Source organism: Frankliniella occidentalis, unplaced genomic scaffold, assembly GCF_000697945.3.
Source record: "Frankliniella occidentalis isolate FOCC.00 unplaced genomic scaffold, Focc_3.1 Scaffold629, whole genome shotgun sequence".
In the NCBI taxonomy this organism is placed as follows: domain Eukaryota; kingdom Metazoa; phylum Arthropoda; class Insecta; order Thysanoptera; family Thripidae; genus Frankliniella; species Frankliniella occidentalis.
In genome coordinates, this window is record NW_026267744.1 from 11,054 (window position 1) to 24,101 (window position 13,048).

Consider the following 13,048-nt stretch of genomic DNA (forward strand, 5'->3'; position numbering starts at 1 on the left):
CACCCCCCCTCCTCACCCCAGCCCAGCCGCGACCTCCTGCCCCAGGCAAGCCGCCGCCGCGTCGCTATGGCGACCCTTATGTTGTGCGGGTGGCCGACCTGGCCGCGCGTGGGAGTGGGGGTGGGGGGTGAGCTTCGGACCCGTGACGTGACGCTACGCCGCGTGTCCGTGTCCGGGACCTTCCCGATCACTCATTCTCTTTCGCGGCCACGGCCCTTATCCTGCTCTCGGGATGGCCGTCTTTACTCCTCGGCCAGTCCTCGGCGCGCATGTCCGTGCGGCCGGCCGGTGTGACGACACGTGAGTTCCCATGACGGCGCTGGCCGTTGTGTCAACGACACGTCAACGACACGGTGGCGCGGGCGCGAGTGCGTGTCCTTGGCGCTCCGCGGCCGCGGCGTCCTTTGAAGACACGGACGCGCAATGCACGCTCGCGTCGATATGCACAAACGTCTATGAATGCATCATCATCGGCTGCGGTGTCGACGACCTCGCTTGCCCACTCTGCGCGGCCTGTGGCCTGCTCCAGATCAGGTGCGCTCGGGCGCGCTGCGTGCCTGGCCTTTGTGTTTAGCGGCACGCGCCGTACAGCTTGGCGGCGACAGGTGCGGCAGGGTGGGCTGGGCGCGTCCTTGCCGAGGGGACGGGCACAAGGCAAGCGCGCGGTACGTACAAAAGCCCGCGCGCCACGCCCCGCCGCTAGAACGGGCCCAAATTGGTCTTCGAGGCGAGGCCCTGCTATACTCCGCGACTCCAGGCAGCGCGTTTACCGACAGCGCTGCTGCTAGTCTTCTGGTGTGAGTCCCGGTATGGTGTCCCGACGCCACAAGGGGATAGGGTGATTGGGGGTGGGGGGGCTGCAGGGACGGCGAAGGGAAGCTCCGGGCGGCGGCGGCGGCTCAGGAAGCGACTCCTGCTGCTGCTGCTGCTGCTGCTGCTGCTGCTGCTGCTGCGGTGAGGACATCAGGACGTCCCGGCCCACCGCGCACCTCGCGGCCCATCGGCGCGGGCCACGCACGAGCGGATGCAGTGCGCGGGGCGTTCCGCGATGTGGTAAATGTGTATCCTGGCAAGGATCCCTACGCGGCGCCGCTGCCCCGCCGCGCCCCGCCGCGCCCCGCGCCCCGCCGCGCCCCGCGCCGGTGCCGTTATGGAACGCGGTACGGTACGGCTCGGCACGTTCAGGTGGATGTCCTGCCCGTGTCCTGTTGGTTTCGTGTTCCACCCGCCTCGCCCCGCCACGCCTGGCCAGGCCCCCGGAGGCGGGTGCGGCTCTGAGCGGCACGATGGCGGTTCGTAGTGCAATGCATGCCCATGTTGGGCTCTGCCCGGCTCCGCCCGGCCCCGCACTGCCAGCGCTACACAACTCCGGGATGCCGTTGCTGCTGCTGGCTCCGTGCGCCGTGGCGATGGCCGGCTCACTCGGCGGGCTGACCCGCCCTCCGGCGCCCCCGCAGCCCCGCGGCACCATAGCCGCCCCAGCCCGGCTCACGCGCTCGGAGAGGCTGTGCCAGGACTCCACCCGGAGGCCCCGCGGGGCTGCGGCGGCACCCGGACGGCCCGCATGACAGCGGGGTGGGGCGCGGCGGGGCCCCCGCGGAGCCTCGCGGCCGGCGGCGCCCAGCAGCAGCCAGTCCGCTCCCGAAGGCCTCGCTGCGCGGTTCGGTTCGCGGCGGTTACGGTACGAGGCGCCGAGCAGCGCGCTGTGTCCGCGCGTACAGTGCATGTGTCCCGCCATGTGAGGGCCTCTCTCTGTTGTGTGTGTGGTGGTCACCGCCGTGACGAAGAGCACCGCGCTGGATATCCCGTGCTTGTGTCCACAGTGCATCGTTCATCGCCCAAAGGATTACAGTGATAGTGATGTTAGTGTCATTTCTCCCGTCCTGCTCACTGCTCACTGCCGTCGCCGAAAGGGTTGAATCCGAGGACATTGCAGAGGTGCGGGTCCCTCATGGTAGTGCACAAGGGATAAAGTTTGCGCCAGCTAACGAACTTTCTGTGGGCAGAGTCCAACTATGAATTAATCGTATCTCCAGAAGGAAATTCGTCTAAAAAAGCATACTCAAATTGTGTTAGACAGACACTCGGTTCAATTCTAAAATGCACTTATTCACCCAATCGAATGAAGGAAGAGTATTTTGCATTTCGATTTGAGAACACATCCAAATGCATTTGGCACTTTGAATCAAGCGTATCGGTCTTACTCGGTCGTACTCGAGGGGTGCCCAACTCCATAAAAATGTGTACACCGGATTACCAAATTGGAAAGATTACCAGGGATTACCAATGATTACCAAAGATTACCAAAGATTACCAATGAATACTAGGTATAATTCGCCTGCATTCTAAATCGAAACAACCATTTTTTGTCCCGAGAAAGATGCACTATGGTGCACATTTTAGGTAATTATCTTGCAAGTTACAAAGTTGCATTCTGTGATTGGACAAATTATGTTTTTGTCCATTGGGGGGGATGCAAATACGTCATATAAAATATGGGCGTTTGCATTTAGACAAGATGTGCACAAAAATGCATGTCTCAATCAACAAATTTGTCCTTTAAAAGGACCCTCAAGAGAGTGTAGATTACCAGGGATTACCAGTGATTACCAGTGATTACCAACTCTGTGTACACCTGATTACCACAGTTGGGCACCCCTCGGTCGTACTACATGTGAAAATGTCGAGGAAAATGTTCTCAAATCAAGTGTACTCTTCATTCGATCGAGTGCATTTGAGTCCTTGAACCGAAATTCCATTTTTTCTGGGTGGACCACTGCCCAATTTTAAAAGGGTTGTCAATTTTTGGCACTTTTTAAAAATTGATTGAGTTGGAACCCGTGTTTATTTGTTGAGTACATGCCGCGGGCGGGTTCAGGGCGGGGTGCGCCACCCTACTTACTGTGGCACGCGGGATTAGTCCGGACTCGGTCCGTCCAGATGTTTATCCGCTCAGTAAGCGCGAGGACTGCGCGAAGCGAAGGCAAGGCCGCTCCAGGAATGCGAATGCGCGGCTCGGGCTGCCACTCAGTCGGATGGGGATTCTATCTACTCTGCTAATCTATGTGTCGTAGAACGGCTCGCCCGCTGCTGGAAGTGGCAAAACGTTTCACTTCTGCAATTTTTGTTTGGTAAAACTTTTAGTTCCGGAGGTGTATTCATATGATGTCGCAAACATGTTGTTTTGATCGTGGCCATTATTTGCAGAGTCAGGAGTACTGTCACTTACAATCTGCGGGTAAACTGTTAAACAGTACACACAGACTTGCAGAGTCCGTCTATCCTAAATGCAGCCCTGACTGGTGCACCCCCAGTGCACTCCCCTCCCACCGCCCCGCTCACATAATACGCGTGTTCAGTTAGCGGCCGATTAGCGAGCGCAATAAGCGGAGTATAGCGGATCAGCAGCAACTGCGTGCGTGTGCGAGGCCTGCACGCGGACAGCAGTAGCAACAGGTCTTTTGAGCCCTCGCGAACCAATCAGCGTGCGTTAAACCGCCGCGTTGGGAGATAGATAGACGGTGTGCGAAACCGCACACTGCAGCAGGCGGTGGTGGTCGTTGCTGACGGGTTGCTGCTGAGTGCTGATCACCGGTTGACCGCCGCGCTGATCACTGGTTGACCGCCGCGGCCGCGCTTCGCTCTGCTCGGCTGCAGTGCGCTGCAGCAGTTGCTTCCGTGGCGCATAGACAATTATATGCAGCGTGCAGCCCTCCCAGGCGACCAGACCGCAGGCGGGCCTTTATACACAGGACAGGCAGAAGGGGGGGAGTTCGCTTCGCCACGACACTTTCGCCTTACTCAGTAAATAAAAGTGCGTGACATTTCTTTTCTCATTTTCTGTCTCGTGTTGTTGGATAGTGAACACTTGTATTTGAAAGGCATATTCTGAATCAATCGACTGTTGGTGGGGCGGGTCTGTCACGATGTGGAACGGATGCCCGTGTGACTGAAGCTTCAGAAATAATTGAGGAAGGGGTTGTCTTCTTATGACACCACGGAGCGATGAGTAATGTTTACGCCACACACACGCACCGCTTTCAAAGCAAGAGCACTCTCCTTTTCATACTCCTCTCTTTTAAACTTTTTTGTTGTCTCCACGCGTGATGAGCGAGAAAAGCCTTCTTGTCTGATCTGAGGGAGTCGTTAGGCTAAGCGCGGTGAGTGATTCCGAATGGGTGCGCCCGGCGGGCCGGCCCAGGCCAGAGCAGGCCCAGGCCGCCAGAGTGCGTGTTCCTCCTAGACAAAGTAGGTCCGTCTGTTACGATCTGAGGCGATGATGGCCTGCTTGCTTTCTCTCGCTCGGTTTGTATTCGGACGAGGCGTGCCGTGCGGTCCAAACTCGACCGCCAGCACTTACATACTGCAGTGCAGAGGTACCCAAGGAGTCATTATTTTCTCGCAGATGAAGGAGTAAAAGAAAAAAAAATAGAAAGAAAAGTGTGCACGTTTCGACTCCCGGGGAGTGTGCGGCGAGCTCGCCTGCCTGTTTCAATCTCCGGGACGCTTTATTCATCTTTGAAATGAATAAGCGCTTATTGCTTTGGGAAAGAGACGGAAATAAGCGAGAGAGAAAGTACTTGCGGCGGGATTTCATTGATCCATTCAGTTTTTCCTCCCCCTTTACGATGGGAAGTCTCCAGACAGCCCGTGGGACTGCGACTGCAGGGCGCTGCAGGGTGTCTCGCGGTGGTTGTGGGAACGCCACCGCGCACTCTGGTTATAGCTGCCGCTTAAACCGTTTTTTTTTTCAGTTCGAGCTCTCGAGCCGAAGCCTCCTTTTGCCGCGATCAGCCGTCTTTGTGCAGCTGGGGTGCGTGATCGATAGTCTCGAAAGGAGGGCGGGAGCGGGAAGCTATAGCGCGTGGCAGTGACAGTGCCCTCACTGCCCTGGAAACTCAAGTGCCATACAGTCTCACACTTCCAAATGCGGTACCATGTCGTCTCACAATAATAAGCGTAGGACACCATCCCACTGTTAATAGTGTAAGGCACCCCTTGTCCTATACTTCACCCAGAGAACCATTTTGTTGATACAACTAAATCAGGGTTGTAAGAAACAGAATTTAGTTCCTTAAACCGACTAAAATTTAGTGACCCCATTTTTAACTAAATACAGTCGAAGCAATCAAATTAAGTCAGCTAGACTAAATTATTTCATCGCCACGGATAATTTTTTGTCTCCAGAGCTAAAATTTCGTCGGTTTTCAATTTGGTCCTCTGGACTATACGGTCTTCTGGATGTTATATCTGAAGTACACGTGGTGCCCTACACCTTGTTATTCCCGTAAGGACACTATGGCCCTACACAACTGCACTTATAAGAGTGAGACTGTGCCCACTGTGCCACACTCGAGTTGCCAGAGTGTGCGGTGAGTGCGCGCTGCGGCCGCGGGTTCGCTGTGTATGGAGAGGCCCTCGATGGCCGCGAGATGAGATCGCCTCACGCGCCGTTCGCGCTGCTCGATGTTGTGAAAGCCAACTACAGCTTTAAGCGCGTCGGGTCGATCGGTATCTAATGAGAGGAGGAGGAGAGGTGTTTGAAGCGGCGTCGTGCTAGAGGAGAGGGGTGGGGGGTACAAGACCATGCAAGCTGGACACGGGCCCGCCAGCGCCGCCGCGGCCCCTGCCGGGCTTACCTCATGTCACTTTGTCGGGCCAACAAGTGGAACGGGCGGTCTGGAATGCACCTCAAACTATGGCACTGGCGTCCGCTCCCCGTGCGCCGCCTACTTCCTTGCCCAATCGGGCGGCGGGGCAATAGGATAGCGGGGGGAACAGTACCGAGAACAGGACAGGACACACAAGAAGTGGTGCTGGCCGGCGGAGCGCTGCTGGGGACGGGGGCGGGGGAGACGGGGGTGGGGTAGGCCGCCCCGCAAGCCGCGCCGGCTCGACGGGCCTGCCGACCTGCCGGGGGCTCTCCCCTCCGCGGAGCTGAGCCCGGGCGGCGCGCTTCACCACCCAAGGTCCGTGCGCGTGTGCCGATGGGATGGGCGAGGCGGTGTTGGTCAACCCCATTGTTCGGGCCTACCTGCCGGGCCCGGCCTGGCCCGGCCTACAGCCGCCAAGCAGAGGAAGAAGGGCGAATTAAAGTGGACGGGATGTGGATGTAAAATTGAAGCGCGCGTGAGCTGGCCCGCCCCGTGTTTCGTACAGTTCACAGGGGCGTCAATTTATTATCACAATCCTAATGAAAGGAAGCACGAAAAAAATACTAGTTATTTACAATACGAACTCCAAAGTAAGAAAAGGAGCGGCCGTGAACTACCCATGGAACTACCGCGCCACCATTAAACTGTTAACTTTTGAAAACAGGCAGGTGTTATTTCTAAAGAAACGCGATGTGAACTAAATGTCACGAGAAAGGGCATTATTTCTAGTTTCGAACCAAGTAGTGCGCTCGTCTTGTTGCAACCGCGACAAGGTACGACGCCTTTCACCCACATTTAAACATCATAACTGGAAGCTCGCGCCGCGACTGCGACTGTCACTGCTACGACGTCGTCGGAGCGCGCCGCCCGGCCACGTCCTCGCGTTCACACGCCGGCCGGTGTTTTGCGGTGCACTCGGTCGCCAAGGCCACCGCTTTGCTCGTGAGCGAGGCCTCGTTGGCCGGGCCGGGGCGGGCCGGCGGACGCATCGGCTGCGATTTGAATGTGGAAGTGGACGCGTGCGTGGGAAGTGGCGGCGGCATTGTGGAGATGCGGCGGCGCGGCCCTGACTGTGAAGAAGACAATCGCTCCGGTCCGGGGCGGGCGTTCGCTCATGTGGAGCAGCAGCCGCGCATACGACGCTCTTTTTGTTATTTTTATTACGATTGGATCCGCGTCTCGCAGAGAGGGGCTGCTCAGAAACCACGTTAACTTCACCAGATGGGCGGGGGTCTAAATATTATGGGGTCGCAAAATGATCATTACGGTATTTGGAGTCCTATAGACACCATGATATATTTGTACCCCGGGGTAGAAGACATTTGTACCCCAGGGTAGATGACATTTGTACCCCAGGGTAGAAATATCACAGGGTCTCCGTGGAATCCAATGACCGTCCTGATATTTTTGGGGATCCCATAATATTTCGACCCCCTTTCTAAAGTCTACGTGGTTTCTGAACAGCCACTAATGGTCGTCGCAACTCGTGCCTTCGGATTCGACCCTCGGCGCTGTAGGTGTGAAAGCAACGGCTGTGGTGCAGGTGAGGCCGTGCATGGCGCCGTGCTCTTAACGCCGGCTGGCGGCGGCGGTGGGCAGTGCTGCTGGGGGGATATGGAGGCGGTGTGAGGAGAGGGTCGCGCGGAGTGCACCATGCTGTGCGGGGCCGTGGACGTGTACCAGGACATGCCGTGCGAGCAGGGCCTGTCGCTCGGCCCCCACCGGGCCGCGCCCCGCAGCCACCAGCGTCACCAGCGCCACCCCAGGTGAGTCCTTGTCATCATCGTTGTTGGGCCGTTCCTGGCCTCCTTCGGCCCCCGACGTCACACGCCGACGTCTCGGGGCAATAAGTCGCGGGCACACACACTCGCCTGTGCACGCGGTTTTGCAGCCGATTATGGGCGAGACCGAGACGACTGCCACCCTCTACCCGGCAGCATGCAAAATATCGGGCGGGCGTTGAACCCCGCCCCCGCCGGGCACGCGAACACTCGTAAAGGTGCGAACGGCCGGCATTGATTGACCCGCGACATGGAAATAAAGCAGGCATTGGGAGGGGGAGGGACCGGCAGTGATGGTGGTGGTGGTGGTAGGGGTGGTACTGGTGGTGGTAGGGGCGGCGATGTGGTGGTGGTTGGGGCGCGGCGCCCCGCCTGCGGCGACGTCCGGCGGCCAGTCGAGCAGCCCCGTCCAGCGCGCACAGGTCGCTCGTCGCTCGCCGCGCAGACGTCGACCCCTCCTCAGCGCACCCGGGGGCCGTCCCCCGCTGACCCGTGCGCGCCCGCCGCCCCCGTCGTCTGTGCGTGCGAAGAGACCGCCCCGCGCCCGCCCATTGTCCGGCCCTGCTGCCTGGCTGGCCCTAGTTCGCGTGCGCCGGGTATGTCCCCCTCCCCTCCCCCTTTTCCTCTCTCCCTGCTTCCGTTTCCGATTGGCCCGGATTCCGTGTGCTCCGGGGGAGCCTGTCTGCGAGGCGCGCCATTCAATACTGAACGCGTTGGGGCCCCCTAGGAGTAGCGCACTGACCAAACGCCTCGGCGGAGCGAGTGTTATTTCAGGGCTACAAAGAGAGAGAGAGAGAGCCGGTAGGGTTTTTAAAGTCCACATTTTTACCAGAAAAACCCGAAAAAAATCGAAATATTTCCAGAAAATGTTGAAAAAATTATGTTGAATAATTTACCAAAAATACTTTAACGGGAATTAAAATCCGAAGAACACCTGCCCTGCCGCTCCTGTTGTCCCTCTTTGTTTCTCTGCTGCGCTTCCGTCCAGCGGGCTAGCTGACCGCGGCGCGCGGCGCGAGTAACCTTGCATGCTGCTGACCTATCCAAGCGCGCCGCGACCGCGGGGATAACGAAAAAGAGCGGCACGACGCGACGGTGACAGCCGCGCTGCCGTGGAGAGCCCCGCGCGAGCAATAGTCCTTGGCTCTAGCGTCACGTCCGCTGCAACGAGAACACGCCGCTAGTAGAACGGGCGGGCAGCCAGTTAAAGTGCCCATTCTGTTGCAGGATAGAAGTAGTGTTTCTACTACTTTTCCCGCGCGCGTGCCATATGGCTCATCTTTCGCTGTGTATGACTTTGCGCGCGCACGCGCGATTTGGATAGTTTTGCGTGGGAGACGCGACGCTATGGCCCCCACATTGACAAAAGGTCCGTCGAAACGGGTCGATATGCCGGGCGGGTCTGGTCTCTCTAGGTTGCGCCCAGGAGAGGGCAGGGTGGAGTGGCGGCCGAGCTGTCGCTGTCAGCCGCGGCGTGAGAACTTGTCATTCATCTAGCCTGCTGCACTCCCGGTAGCGGGCGCCTCTGCACGTTAAAAATAAATAATAAAAAAGTTTGGAGTTATTAGTCAATTCCTTTCGCACCGGAGTTAAAATTATTTTATACTGAGCTAATTAGTTAATCAGCTGTCCAATATTTTATTTTTTTTGTCTTCCCAGTTATTGATTATCCAGAATGTACGCCCGTTTTTCACCTCTCGTGAAATTGCCAAGTTTAGTCCATGCCTGTGCTCTCATAGCGCCTTGTAGGTAGGCAACATCTGAACTGCAGTGCATGCGTGTTCTGCAGGGTGGCCTACCCTGAGTCTGACAGGCGCCAAGACGGCGCCAATCTCTCGTAATTTGATGAGAGAGTGAGTCTAAGAAAAACAGACTACTTTGGACAATACCCGATCTGCAACAATCTATTAACCCTTTAGCTATAAAGACACTTAGCTAGACATCTAAATCTTTTTACTCCCGGTTATTTTGTTGTTAGCGTGAATTTGCTCAGCAGCTTGGCAAAATTGAGCGGCAGCACTGAACTGAATTTTATTTTTTTCCGGTTAGGCCCGCTTTTTACGCGAGCGCCGCCTCCTGGGTGTTTGAACAAAATTTAGCACACGCCCTTTTATTTAACACCTGCGTTGCGCACCTGTACACACAGTCCAATCGTGCCCCATATGCTGGTGGCGGGCGGTTCACGCGAGGTATTCGTGGCTATTCGCAGTGAGGGGTGGGGGGCGTAGTTATTGGTGGTAGATAGACCCATACCTCGCACGGCTGCGTGCCGCACAGTATCTCTGCCCGCAGGCGTCGTCGTGAACCCCGCGATCCGCCCGCCCGCCCCTGCTCATGCAATCGGTCGCCAATTTTGGCCCGCTGCTGCGCGCGGGGTGCGCGTGTGTGAGCAGCGCGCATGACGTGACTGCCATAGTGACGGGGACGCGTTTGTCACCCGCCGGCGTGACTACCGAGTGACGAATATAACGCGTCGCGTCGTCGCTGTAAGGCGCGGCGTTGCGTCAGTCACACACATGCCGCTATGCGCCGCAGTCGATGAGAGGCAGTCGCTCTGCTCGCAGTCGCTGGCGCCGCGCGCCCTGCTCCGCTCCGCCCGAGGCCCTGCAAAGGTCAATGCGAGTAGGGGGCGGAGGAGGATCCTCGTGTCCAATGAAACTTGCATATCGCCGTGCCGTGCCGCCGCGACGCTCCCACACACCACCGCGGCCTTGTCGGTTCGGTATATTGAAAGTCGATGCTGAATGACAAAATTGGAGGTTCGGCCGCAGCAGCAGCAGGGGCCGAATTAGAATTGAGGGTCGAATTAGAATAAATGGCCCGTGCACGAACCCCGGCGGCGGCGGCGATCAGCTGGAAGTGTTGTGAGTCCGCCCCCCACTCTCCCACTCCCTCAGGAGACGTGCACGACCGTGCGCCGTTTGCTGACCTGCTGCTGGAGGCCCCTACCCTAAGGGGCATTCTTTTAAAAGTCGATTTACATTTCACTTTTGCGAATGACAGTCGGCGAACTTTCAAAGTTCTGTGTAGGTGGACGCGTATTTGCGGGCGGTTGAAATGAAACGAGCGCCATCTCATGTGGTCATATAGTTTACAGCTAGAAAGAATGCCTTCTCTCATGATATTAAGTTCGTATCCCGTTTCTTAAGCAATAGCAGCTGTTTTCAACAGTTTATAGTCGGTGTGGAAGTTCGTGCCGCCCGGAGGCAGCTAACCTCTCTTCCTTTTCTCGCTTTTGAGTTCGCGCTGTGTCAATCACTGATGTAATTTTTCGTTTTTAATTTTTTGTTGGGAGTTGTAAAATTGATGCTGGGTGATAGCAAACAAATTGTCAAAATATATGAGCGAAACTTTCACAAACTTAAATTTATTGCCGCTTTTCGGCGATCTCGGACCTCTTTTGCGCCCCCGCTGCCCCGCGCCTTTCTATAACAAAACGGTTACACGACTGCTTTTTCATAGCGAACTGGCCCGTGCTTTAGTGTAAGCATCCTGATCGCCCTCTAACCGACGTGCGGGCCGCGGGGGCGATGGCGCGCGCATGACGCCCGACGACGGAGACCCAGACGAAGAGGAGGCCGCCGTCGTCCCGTCGAGGAGGCCGTCGTCCTGGTGGAGGCCGTCGGCCACGGAGCGCGCCGACCGCCTGTACCGCACTCGGCGCTGCAGCCCGTCGCCCTACACGCCGACGCTCGTGTGAGTAGAGGTCGGCCCGTGGCCCCGCGGACCGCGACCCGCGACCGCCGCACTCTACTAATGGCCGCGGTACTCTGCCGGAAGTCTGACCGGAAGTGGCGCCGGCCTCCAGGAGGGGCCCGCGGGCCTGGCCACGGCGACGAGCTTCGCCTCGCATGCCGATCGCTGAGCTGGCCCGCGGCCCGCGGGGCCCCGCGTCGGGGACCGAACCTAACGGGGGCGTGGCGCTGCGTAGCGGGGCGCGGCGGACAGACGGACGGGGAGGAGGAGCGTCGCCACGACGCGATGTCGCGAGGCGTCGCCACGCGGCACAAACTGACTTGCGCAGACTTTACTGTGTCTGACTCTGACTGGCTGGGACTGACATTACTCACTTGAATGAATGTGACCTAGAGTGACTTGGCTGACTGGATAAATGTGACTAACTGTTGCTGACTGTGGCTGACTGTGACTGACTGTGACTGACTGTGGCTGACTGTTGCTGACCGTGACTGACTGTTGCTGACCGTGACTGACTGTGACTGACTGACTGACTGACTGACTGACTGACTGACTGACTGACTGACTGACTGACTGACTGACTGACTGACTGACTGACTGACAAGAAAGAACACATTGTTAGCAATGGGCTTTCTCTCGGCGCTGACGTGGTCGGGCGTGCCGCGGGGTGCTCCTCTTGTTAGCGCCGCCTGCCCTGCATGCCTGAGCTTCACAAGTAAAGAGCGGGAGAGTATAGGAGTGGGGAGTATGTAGCGGTGGTGGCGCCGCGGCCCACATGTGAACGGGCCGCTTAGTACACTCGAGGACCTCCGCTGGAGATGGGGCGGGCGATGAGTGGTTGATGGTATGCGTGGGAGCGAGAGGGGAAAGAGGGCGTCAGGCGGAATCTCAGTTAGCGGAGAGTGAAGGGGGGGGGGGCGCACAGTAACCTTCGTGACCCCGCGGCCCGGCCCCCGGCCCCGGCCAGGTGAGGGCAGCTGCAGCCGCGAGGGGTCGATATTGCATTCTGAGCGAGTCTGAGTGAGTCAAGCAGCAGAGTGGTTAGGCGCGCAGCGCGGGGCCGCCGCTGCTCCTTCTACAGCTACAGTTCAGCTGGTGATGGTGATAGTTGTAATGGTGATGCTGGTGATGGTGATTGTTATGCTGATGGTGATCAAGCGCCCGCTCATCAGGCGGCCGCCCGCCCGGGACGACGCTTGCTCCACATTTGGCAGTGTCTCTTTCTTCTCTCAAACTCTTCACTCTCTCCAATGGCTGCTGGAAGTGGTCGCCGCGGGACGCCACCATCCCCCCCTGCCCCACCCCGCCCGTCCTGCCCATCGCTCTCAAGGCGTGCCATAACAATCGCAGCCAAATGGGTCCCTCCTCCTCCGAGGGTCCCTCCCTCCGCCTCCTGCTGGGGGCTCCGCGACCCCGAGTGGGGCATTAGCTGTACGCAGTGTGGCGTAATCACTATTCGCAGGGTGGGGGTGAGCGGGGGGCTTATTCGCAGGATGGCTGACTGCTGGCGGGGAGGGGCGGGGCGGGCGGCGGAGATGGGACGAGACGACGGCTGAAAGCCCGTTGTGCTGCGCGCGGAGAAATAAATTGGAAGCTGCTGCAGAGAGAAAGAGGCATGGAGAGGGGGAGCGGAGGGATGGGGTGGATGTCGAGGCTCACGCTCCATCTCCGAATCGGCACATTTCCTCGGCGGAGCAGCGGCCGGTGGTGGTCGCGGGTGTGACGCGGTTGCGCGGCGCCGGGGGAGAGGCGAGGCGAGCCGAGGCGACATAAGAACGCCCCGAAATGGAAAACGATTCGTTTCGCCTCGGCTGGCTTGGGCTGGGCTGGCGGATCCAAGTGCGGGGATCGAACCCCGAGCCGTGCGGTGGGCTCACTAGCGGCGCTGAGGCAGCAACAAAAAGGCGCGTTGCCCCC

General features: G+C 58.3%; 1 protein-coding gene across 1 annotated transcript in view; it reads left to right on the forward strand.

Moving 5' to 3' along the window:
* The window catches only part of LOC113206482 (rab11 family-interacting protein 4), a gene marked incomplete at its 5' end in the record, with an annotated part of 53,029 nt that overhangs the window by 3,376 nt on the left and 36,605 nt on the right, over window positions 1–13,048 (forward strand).